We start from the raw sequence: 11,497 nt of genomic DNA, 5'->3' as shown, positions 1-11,497 counted from the left end.
TACCCTTTGAAGAAGAAGCCTTAGCCATAGCCACTACATTTGGCCTCGTGTTATGCATTTCCTTCTCATAAACTACCAACATGCTATGTAACTCAGCAAGAGTTTTCTCCATCTTATGCATGTGGAAGTTTTGGACAAAACCAGAGAAGGAATCGGGTAAAGATTGGAGGATCAAATCCACAGCTAACTCATTGTCCATAACGAGATTCAGCCTAGCCAATTCTTCAATGTGCCGATCATTTTCAAAGCATGATCATTAACAGATGATCCTTCAGCCATCCTCATACGGTACAATGCCTTAGATATCTCATATCTAGAGGTTCGACCATTCTCATCAAAGTATTCCTTTAAGTGCAAAATGATCGACCCAAAGATCTTCCATAGATTCATACTTCTTCTAAATTCATTGTTCATAGAAGCAAGCATATATGACCTAACTTTTAAGTCATCATCACGCCACTTATCATAAGTGACACGCTCCTCTTGGGTCCCACCCTCAGGAAAAGAGGCTGGCATCTTTTCATCAAGCACATACCCAATTTTTTCTGAATTGAGAATAATTCTCAAATTCCTCACATAGTCAATGAAATTGGGTCCAGTCAAACAATTCTTGTCAAGTATAGAAGCGAGTGGGTTTGTGGTCACCATTTTTCAGAGTAATAATATATCTGTTGCAGAAAATAAATTGTTAGCCATTGTATCTTTCAAAGTAACTATTTCATTTTGGCCTTTAAATGAAATAGATCCTCCCACTAAATTTATATTCGAATCCCATACTCTTTAAGATGGGAAGCGGTAATCTTTGTTGGGTAAAGATTACTAGTGGGGATTGGAGTCCCACTAGCCCAAAGTCCACCTCACCTAACAGTTATTGGTGTCCTATGAACTTAGTGAGTGAACCAGCTTGTTCAACACATCATATGCGAGTCCCAATCATAACTTTGGCCTCTAGACCATGAAAGCCTCACCTAATAGTTATTGGCATCATGATCATAGTTAAGTCTAGCCCATCGTCTCATGCAAGTATTGAAAACACAAATAATTCCCTCACCTAACAGTTATTGGAAATCATTTGGCTCCAACCCCACAACATCATATGCATAATGGAGTGGTCCAATATTATAAATGGTAATTAACCCTATGTATCCATAACCGGTTAATTAACCACTATAATATTGGATCAAACCACGACGATGGAAGGCCACGAGTCCGAAACCCATTTCGACTTAATATTCTTTGTAAGGAGATTTGGGTCGTTATTAACGGTCTCATTTTGCACATTAACCGGTTTAACATGCACGATACCATAAACATAATAAATAAATAGATATCACATAATATCTATCCTATGTGGTGATCATGGAATTATGGTTCAATGGGTCTCAAGCCAAAGAGACCCATTTAGCCATTTTAATATTTTAATAATATGGACCTGCTCTTCACTTTTTCTTCAATCTTTGAACTCTTCAAAGACCGGGCCCAGAGAGCTCACCGGTTTAATGGCTCCTCCAATGGCTCCTCCTCTCTTGTAGTATTTACATCAATAATTGAAATACTACACTATACTTAAATTACATTTCATAAAAATAAATATAAAAAGAAGGACGCAGCCTCCATTTAATAATTACATCCCCAAAAAGAATACCTGTAATCATCATACATTCATCCATACAATAATCACAACAATTAGGGATTTTTCCATGATCACCACCCTTCCTTACGAGCCATAAATTCAAAATTTAAAGCTCTGGAAGGCATGCATAAAATTCTGCATATCATTTGTAGAATATAAACACAAAGTATAACAAGTTACGGATTTTTTGATTCAAAATTGATTTAGTTCTAATTTTTGCTTTGTTGATTAAATTTATCACATAAATCAATCAACTTCTATAGGCCACATAAGAGCAAGAGAACCAATTCTCTTAACAAAAGTAAATTGGCCATTAGAATGCAAAAATATATTTGAACTATAAATCAATTAAACGCACGAAAACGCCTAAGGTTGGCTCTGATACCACTGTTGGGGTTTCTGAATCATGTATAAGAAATATTAACATAAAGTACGCAGCGGAAACAAATATATATTTTACACATGATTCTCCTAAGGCGTTGTTCGTGCGTTTTAATCAAAAATCTAAATATAAAAAGGAGTTAAACGAATTACCTCTCGAAACGCGCTTTGAAATGAGTCGGTTCGGATGTTCTACAATTCGAGTCCCACAAGCGTCGGACCTCTAGTTCGACACACCAACAACGAACGTCGAACGGAAGAGAGAACCTTCGGATATTCTCCACTTCGATTGTGCTAGCAATCACGTGGAAATGATCCACCGTATCCTCGATGTATTATAGTCACGGCCCGAATGAGAAAACACTATACTTTCTCGTTTCTCGAAGAATACAAGAACACACACGTTTCTCTTGATTTTAACAACCCATTTTCTCTAAAAACCAAACAGCGCACATCCACCTTTCTCTGTATTTCAACCCCTTGAAGTGTCGCCATAAACAAGACGCACACCCACAGAAAATCTCTCTTAGTTGCAACCTTTTTGCAGCCTTTCTTTTTAATATTTATACATGAATCAGCAACGGTTGCCGATCGTGGGATCAGCAACCGTTGCTGATCTCGTTCTCATGCACGATCGAGCACGATCGTGCATGAATGGAACGGTCAGCAACCGCTAACCGTTTATGCACGATTTCGCGCACGATGGTCAGCGGTTGCTAACCATCCATGCACGAACAAAATGCGTGCACGATGGTCAGCAACCGCTGACCATCATGCACGAATTCGTGCGAAGTGGTCAGCAAAAATTTGCTGACCATTTCCACATTAATTAATCAATTAATTAATTAATAATTAATCAATTTCCTTAAAAATAACAATAATAACATAATCCTTATATGTACAAATGGAATCTCTAGTATGTACATATTACATAGCAGCTTTAGGGCATATATCTAACAGTTTTGAGGTCAATTCGTCCTTTGGAAGACACAATTACAATTCAAGACCCTACTTTGTTAGATAATAATAACTAGTGCTTCCTCATGACAAAGCTAGTAGGCTTTTTTAGGACTACTAGTAAATTTCCATTATGACAGAAAGCAAAAAAAAAAGCTTCCAAGCCTAGCAAAACCTTTTAACTCCTTCACACGTTTAGTTACTTACATTACCGTATATGCTTGTTTGACCTTAGGCCGGGGCAGCACCACCTACCTTTCTCTCAGGTGAGGATCCGTGACCCCGTTTTGACCACTAAATTAGGGCCAATAAATCCTTGCCTGAGGCCAATTAGGGTTATTGACCCTCAAGTAGGGTCATACTCAAGCTCATGAAATTGAATAGTGGCCTCAATGCAAGTGACCCTAAAAGATGAAAAATACAAGAACAAATATTAGTAAAAAAATTGGAGATAATGACACCACAAATGTTATAATTTTATCACGGCATTCACTTAAGTATTATATTTTTTTTTTTGACAACATGAGTGTCATAACTTCAAAAACACAATTACTTAAGTGCCATAACTTTTAATTTATCACTTAAGTTAAAACCTTTTTAAAACTTTCACTCAAGCATCGCAAATCCGACGTGATTTAGCACTTGTAGTGATTGTTTTAAAAAGTTATGAAAAATAATTTATTGATTGAAAAATTACATAGCACTTAAGTGATCGGAAAAAAAATTATGGCATTCAAATAAATGTTGCATGAAAGTTAGACACTACGTCCTTTTCCCAAACATATTGACTAAATAACAATTTTTTTTTTCAAAATATGGTGTCCTGAGTAGTATTTTTGGATTTACAAGTTTTAGGACTTTTAATGCACTTATCCTTTTAATTTATAGCCTCGTATTTTTAATCGTAAAAGCTACATAGAAGATTAGAAATTTCTCTCTATTGTGGTTTATGAATATACAATTAATTACCTATTATTTTATCAAACAGTTTGAGGCTATATTTCAGAGTTGAAAATTAATATTTAATCTAATATCTAGTTGATCTTGATTTTTTTTTTAAAAAAAAGGAAAATAAAAATTGATCAAAATATGGAAAAGGTTAATTTGTTAGAAGCATGATCTAATGTTAAACATAAACATATCTAAATATTAACAAAAGATAAGTACAAAAAGGAAGAGAAAAAAAAAAAGGACCTCCTTGCTATATAATATGCTTAACTTTAGAAAGTAAATATCAATTGTAGATTCAATCTCATAGCAAGTGGATCAAAACTTTAGAATATGCTTAAAACTTTCCATAATTTGATATAAGTTTGAAAGAGAAGAATATGTAACAAGATTTTCAATCCCAGCTTGCAATTCAAATTAAAATGTGAAAAACTCCAAAGAAAGTACAAAATATGCTATGCTTAACTTTAAAAACCTAAAAACTTATTCTGTAAAACACCCACAAGATCAAGATCTGCTAGATAAATAGATTGAATTTTAATTTTCAAATTTGAAATAAAGTTTTGCTCAAACTATTTGATAAAACATAGATAGTTATTCGTGTGTTCATAACCCGTCATAAATAGAAATTTGTAAATATTTTACGTGGCTTTTATCATTAAAAATATGAAACCATAAATTAAGATTTAACAACTTTCTCCAAGCAAAGTGGTAACTAGGGGTGTCAATGGGTTGGGTCGAGTTGGGTGGGGTTTTCGTGATACCTTACCCAACCCATTGACAACCCTAGTTACCTGACCCGACCCGACCGAAACCATACAAAGTGCACTTTAACCCAGCCCAATACCCAAATATCACATAACCTAAGAGAATGGGCCAGGTCGGGTCGGGCCGATGCTGGCGTTGGCATCGATCAGCTAGGTGTTTCATCCTCGTTGCACAAGCACAGAGAGAGAAAAACCCAACATTGGCTCAACCCTAATCCAAACAATACCAACACCTCAAAAGCCTGACCCCAACATACCCTAATTTTAGGGTTGGGTTGGGCCGATGTGGGTTTTTTTTAACATAACAGCATGCAAGATAAGTTGATATTTTATTGAGTATAATAGAGCATTGTATTATGGAAGGATAGAAATAAATACAGTTTTATTAATTAAACCAAAAAAAAACAATAAATTGAAGAGAGAGAAGAGGGTATTTCAGTCATTTAACTAAAAAAAGAAGTATCTTAAATGTTGTCATTTTTATAAATTATATTTGTACAGAAAAAAAAATCTCAGGCCAAGAAAAATAGAAATATCACAATAGAAGATCTTTGAGCAAAATTGTTGCCAATCTTTCCTACAAGTATATTGGAACCAGTCGACACCATAAGATAGTGGAGAAATTCTTGTCATTTACAACTTGGTGCATGATGATTCTTGCTCAGTAAAATAACATTAAGCAGACCATCAATTTACATTCCTTATGGCAAGATTTGAGATTTCACTCATAAAGTCCTTTTGGTATGATAACAAGTATAAATCAACCCTAAATTCTGCGGTTGAGAAAATAACTTATTCGGATACGTTACAATTTAGGAGAACACAACGAATACAAACATGTACATATTTTACAACAAGTTATGGTTTCGTACGCAGATGCCACAAATATTCACTTTGAGGATGAATGTTTCTCGTGCCTCATTCTACAATCTGAAGTTGGACTTGCGCATCATCTAAAAGTTCTGTACAATAATCCAGGCATGTTGCGCGATCCGGAGGCAAGGGTACCCCACTACATTGAGAAGTAATAGTCACGTTGTCGTCGTGCACAACTCTCCCAGAACTGATTCTAAGTTGAGATCGAAATCGTTCTCGTGGCACTTTTGTCCATTGCAAGTAATGTTCACAATTCTCACGTCAGGATCAGCTCGTGCAGTGCTACTAAAGTGAAATAAACTAGAAGTGAGTAATCAGGCTGATTCAATCCGAAATCAAAACCTTACTCGGCTTGCTCACAAGGAGACCGTCCGATTCTCAATATAAAAACTAGGAATTGACCTTGACTAGTTTGGCTTCCGGTTCTCACCCTGAATCCCAGGACCTAACTGATTTTGAACCGGTTTATCTCTAAGTCTAAGTAGCTTATTTTACTCATTTTCTTAAGCAGAAACATTTGTTAAAATTGACTATGTTCGACTTATTATCCTCAAGCAAACAAATTTGTATTCATGTTTGACACTATACATATTGTATAAATAACAAAATGAAATACAAAAAGAAAAGGAAAAAAAAAGTCTCAACAACTAGTTATGAGATTGACCTTGAACCAACTGGTTCAGCTTTAGGTCGGTTCCAAGATCAACAGGATCAGTTCTTAGTTTTTATCGACCCTGGTGGAATACATTCCAAATTCCAAGTATGAAACTTACTCAAGAATCAATCATCCCCAAAACAAACTGATTGCAACAATGGATATTCTTAGGGAATCAACCATTGACAGCTTTTTTGCTGTCGCTATTTTTATCTATGGATGACTTGGGAATTGGTTCTTCAATCATTTATGGAAAAACCCTTTGATGGGCTAGCTAGTTTCAACTTGCACGAGCTACTTCACGAACTAGCGCAAAATGCATGTCTCAAAATTATCTAATACAACCTCTTATCGTCCTTTTTTCGGATTAATCAAGGCTTTGGCATCTTATACTAGACTTATGCCATTACGGTTCGGTCTGTTTTTTGTGTCAAAGGCTTTGAACTTTGATCATATAATATGTAGGACTATTATTATTTGTTTTTTCTTGCCTTAGTTTCTATAATGAAGTTAAAAATATATTGAGAATGTCTGAGATCGTCTCCACATGACCAAATCTAACAACTAACAAAGATAACATGCCAAAATCTCTACCTCCAATGTAGTGGAAAGTCCTATCATATGTTTAGAAATTTCACTTGAAAATTTGTATTGCAATATAGACAATGACACTTTGGGATGCAACCGGATGGTACTTTTGATATATGATGGTACTACACGTCTGTCTTTAAAAATAAGCCACCCAGTATTGATAGCCAAATTGACTTGAATTATATTAACGATCTTCTTCTCCTTTTCGGTCGAAAAAGATGGCATTCATGTATCAGATTAATACTCAAGAGGTATGTCGAAGGCTTTCGAAATTAGCAAATCCCAAATAACTATAGAACAAATCAAAAACCAGAAAACAAATAACAAAGCATAGTTTACAGTTAGGAGCACAATCTCATCCTTCAAGATCAAATCTGACACCATAAACAATCGACGGCCAATAACCAAATTTAGTGATGAGCACACGCCAACATCTCCTGCTCCATTTGCAACAACTTCCAGTACTTGTCTAGGTTCAATGTCCTCATTACCATCGCTGTGCAGAGACACCAATATCAAAATGTTGAAAGAACACAATCAAATATATGTAAGGAGATCCCAAATCTATATCTACATCTAGTTCAAGAGAGTAAAACTCCCAAAACTTGACCTAACTCTCAATTGAGAGGGGGGAGCAGCCCAATCTCGAATTGATGCAGAAGCATCCAACTTATCTTCATCAACAGACTCAGCACTATTGATGATGATTCAAGAAGCCAAGGTAGAACTTGGGTATAACGTGCTTCGATGGGTCAAGAAAATGGAGTTATCAAAAAGATGACTCTACCGAGAAGGCAGCTGTATCGAGTAAAGAGTTATCGAGGAATATAGAGTTATCGACAATTAAAGAGTTATCGATTCTTAGTATACTATATTAGTTGTTGATTATGAAGTTTACCAACAACGCATCTATGGGAGGCTATACTAGACAACTTCCTTGGGTATTTGATGATATCTTGAGATGGTTATTTTCTAGTCAAGCTTGGTCAACCAATTATGAAGATAAAGCACAAGGTTGAAGAGTCAAAAATACAAGTTCCCATGTTATTAATTGTATCTCTAGGTTCCCATGAGTCTTTAATGTTATGTGAGTTTCAAGAGTCAAAGTTTTAAGTCCCTATGTCTTTATTATCCTTTCTAGTTCCTGTGCCCATTAATGCACGAGTGGTTCCAATGTTTATTTAATTGTTATCTATTTCCTATGTTGTAGTCCTCCTATAACAAAGGAGAGTTCTCAATTGTAAGACTAGACGATTTTGATTAATGAAAATATATGAAATTTTCCTTTGATTGAGTGATTATTTTTCAAGAGTGGATAACTCCTATTTTGATCTCTTTATCTTTGGAAAGTGAATTACTCATTGGTAGTGAGCCAAGAAACGCTTTATCCTCGACTAGTGGTTTTTCTTTAAGCCTTGGTGTTAAGCTTCTCTATCCTAAAGTCTAGGTGGCTTCTCTTTTAAGCTTTGGTGGTGAACTTCATCTATCCCGATCTTATTTCTTGATTGGAGGTGCATCTTTTATACTTTGGTGGTGATCATTTTCTATCATTTTCTTATATTTACCCTTCTACAACCCTCTACTTATACCATTCCCATACACTTAACCCAAAAAGTTTCCTATCCTCGGAATCACTTGCCCATGCACGCATTTTGAAGAGGTTGCAGAGCCACGTTATGAACATCCTTCTCAGTGGCTACCGACTAGACAAATGGCCAAACTAGTCTTTATGTTCACTGAAAATCAGCTGCAAAAGTTTATTCACACACACAAACTTTGAGAACAAATCAAGAGAGGAAAAAAAGACGGAAAGCTTCAAAAAGAGGGATAAGGAAGGGAAAGAGAAAGAGAGAGACCTCTCTCTCCCTTAAAGATGGCATCGCAGAGAGGCAGCAGTTTCTATATGAACAATCTTGACTACTAAAGATTTTGGGAAAAATTATCCAAAAAAAGTCATAAACCTATTGTAATTGTATTAATTCAACCCTAAACCTTTTTTTCTTTTGTCAATTGAATCCTAAACATTTTGTATTTTGTACCAATTCAATTCATCATGCCAATCTTAACTAAAAATCTCTAATATGGACGCCAATCGTCCTACATGATATAATTAGCGCCGATATAGACAATTTTTAATAATATTTTTATTGAATTTTTATTTATTTATATTTTTTTCCTTTTTCTGTTTCTTTTTTTCCCCCTTCCCTTCCTTCTTCCTCCACTCAATTGCCGGACTAGCAAAGCACATCCCACCGGCCTCTAGCAAGGGCGACTCTCGACCTTGCCAGGTCTGACTACAAAGTACTCATAGTTCTCCATCGAATTACAAGTGAGCGAATAGCTGGGTTGTGCAAAAATGGGTGCGAGTATGAGTAGGACATCGACGAGGCAGTGAAAGTGTTGGAATGGTAAGTGGCGTTCGTGCTGGTGGACTTGGTGGGTTTCCGCTGAGCTAGAGGAGGGTCAGCATTCGAGCTTTGTCTTCTTGTCCCTGTTTTCCCTCTGAATCTTCTCCTCGGCCTTCCTCTAGGAGAAATTCCACCACCACTCAAATTCATGAAATCCTCTCCACGCAATGATCACAATCACCACCGTCCTTCCTCAGATTCTCAAACCCCAACGCGATCCCCTTCCCTTTGTAACTCCCTTTTATTAGCGAAATGTTGCGGGGAACGTCTTTCCCGACAAAACCCAACTTGGAATTGTCGCACATGTAGCTGAAGGTCAGCTCTTGCTGCCAGCCCGAATTGCCGGTCCATGAGCTTCTTGATTGGAAACCATCAAGGCCCAACCATGGCTCCCCTCGTAGTGGCTGGCGGGGTGAGCTTTGCACCAATCCGCACCTCTGGCCAATTAGAGGAAGAAAGGAAGGGGGAAAAAGAGAAAGAAAAAAAGGAAAACAAATAATAATTAAAATTTTCAAAAAAATGTCAAAATATTATCAGAAATCTTTTTACATTAGTGTCAACAACACCATGTAGAACAACCATCATTCATGTTAGCGATTCTAGCCAAAATTGACTAAATGGATTAAATCGACACAAAAACAAAAGATTTAAGACCCAATTACTAAAATAATATATATGTTTAGAACTGAATTATCACAATTACAATAGATTTAAGACTTTGAATATCAAATGTGAGTATATGGGACATTTCTAAGATTACATTCCCAAAAAAATGATTTATTTACGTGTTGCTCGATTTCTAGAAGTGTTAATAGGGCAAAAAACCATTAGTATAATCATCGGAGAAATTATCAAAAAAAGTCCTAAACTTGTTATAAACCTTTTAATTTTGTTAATTTTGTCATAAACTTTTAATTATCTATCAATGTAGTCCTTCCAACCAATTTTAGTCAGAAATCACTGATGTGGACACGGCCGTCCTACGCGGCATGACCAACACTAATATAGATAATTTTAAAATTTTAATTCTTTTAATGTTTTAATTTTTTTTCATTTCTTTTCTTCTCCTTTTTCCAACTCTAGCCACATAGGTCATTAGTCGATCCTCGTAGCCGAGGCCCGGTGTCAAGCCCTCACCAAGATTCAAGTGAGGTCATGGCCCTTGCCCTTACTTGGATCTAAGTAAGGGCCCTAACACCCTTGCCCAGACCATGCCAGAGTTGACTAGCGATATTGCCGACTCAAAGTTGGAGAAAAAGAAGAAGGAAAGGAATAAATAGTAAAACAATCATGAAGTTCTAAAAAAAGAAATTTGTAAAAATTGTCCACAGTAGCATCAGTCATGCTAATAGAATGATCAGCATCCACATAAGCAACTTCCACCTAGGACTAAATTTTCTTTGTAAGGTTTTGAATTGAATTAACCTTCATACAATAAGTTTAAAACATTTTAATTTATAGTCCCTAAAATTACCTATTACCCAATTTTCAATTACTTGTTTGTATGTAAGCTATCGACACTTTTATGAAATTATTAGCCCTTTTCACGGTTTATGAATAATCAATTCTTCTTATTTTTTACAAAATTGGATGTCTTTTCTGCCAACCTTTTAAATTTATCAATTGCCACAAGAATTCAATAATATATGAGTGACTACCAACCCTTTTCCAATTAATATTATCAATTGGTTTCAAATTACCAACTCACTTATTGGAGTTACCTACCAACATCATTTTTTTTTTTTACCAAATTTGCTATTGACTTATCAACTTTATTTTACTTACCAACTGTTAAATTTACCAACTCTTTTTGGATATTACCAACGTTAATTGGAGTGATACAACTTTATCTCATTAAGTAACATGCAAATTTGGGAATAAAAACAATACAAATGTATACAATGCTAACTCAAAAGTCACAACTTTTAAAAATTGTTTACTTGAAGGCCATCAACGATTTCCCTTGCTGGCAAATTTGGCATAGAATCAATTTATTATGAATCGGTCAGTATGACTTGCAGGAGAAATCTAATTAGCAAAAGAATGCGAGACGAGTAGTTAGCAATTTGTTCTCTCCCCCAAATTGATGAATTGGTGTTAATAGCTTTAATTGAAATCCTAACCCATTTACAGGAGTCAATCAGAGAACGGAAGTATTGTAGAAGCATTAATCAAAGAGGATTAAGGAGATGAGTGCTCAGGTAACTAATTCTCCTCTTCTTTTATTGAAGCGGCTCGTAAATTATGAACTAATCATGAGCTTAGGCTCAGAGAGTTTATG

This window comes from Eucalyptus grandis, chromosome 7 (assembly GCF_016545825.1).
Source record: "Eucalyptus grandis isolate ANBG69807.140 chromosome 7, ASM1654582v1, whole genome shotgun sequence".
Classification (NCBI taxonomy): Eukaryota; Viridiplantae; Streptophyta; class Magnoliopsida; order Myrtales; family Myrtaceae; genus Eucalyptus; species Eucalyptus grandis.
The sequence above is the reverse complement of the archived record's forward strand: the minus strand, read 5'-3'. Positions refer to the sequence as shown.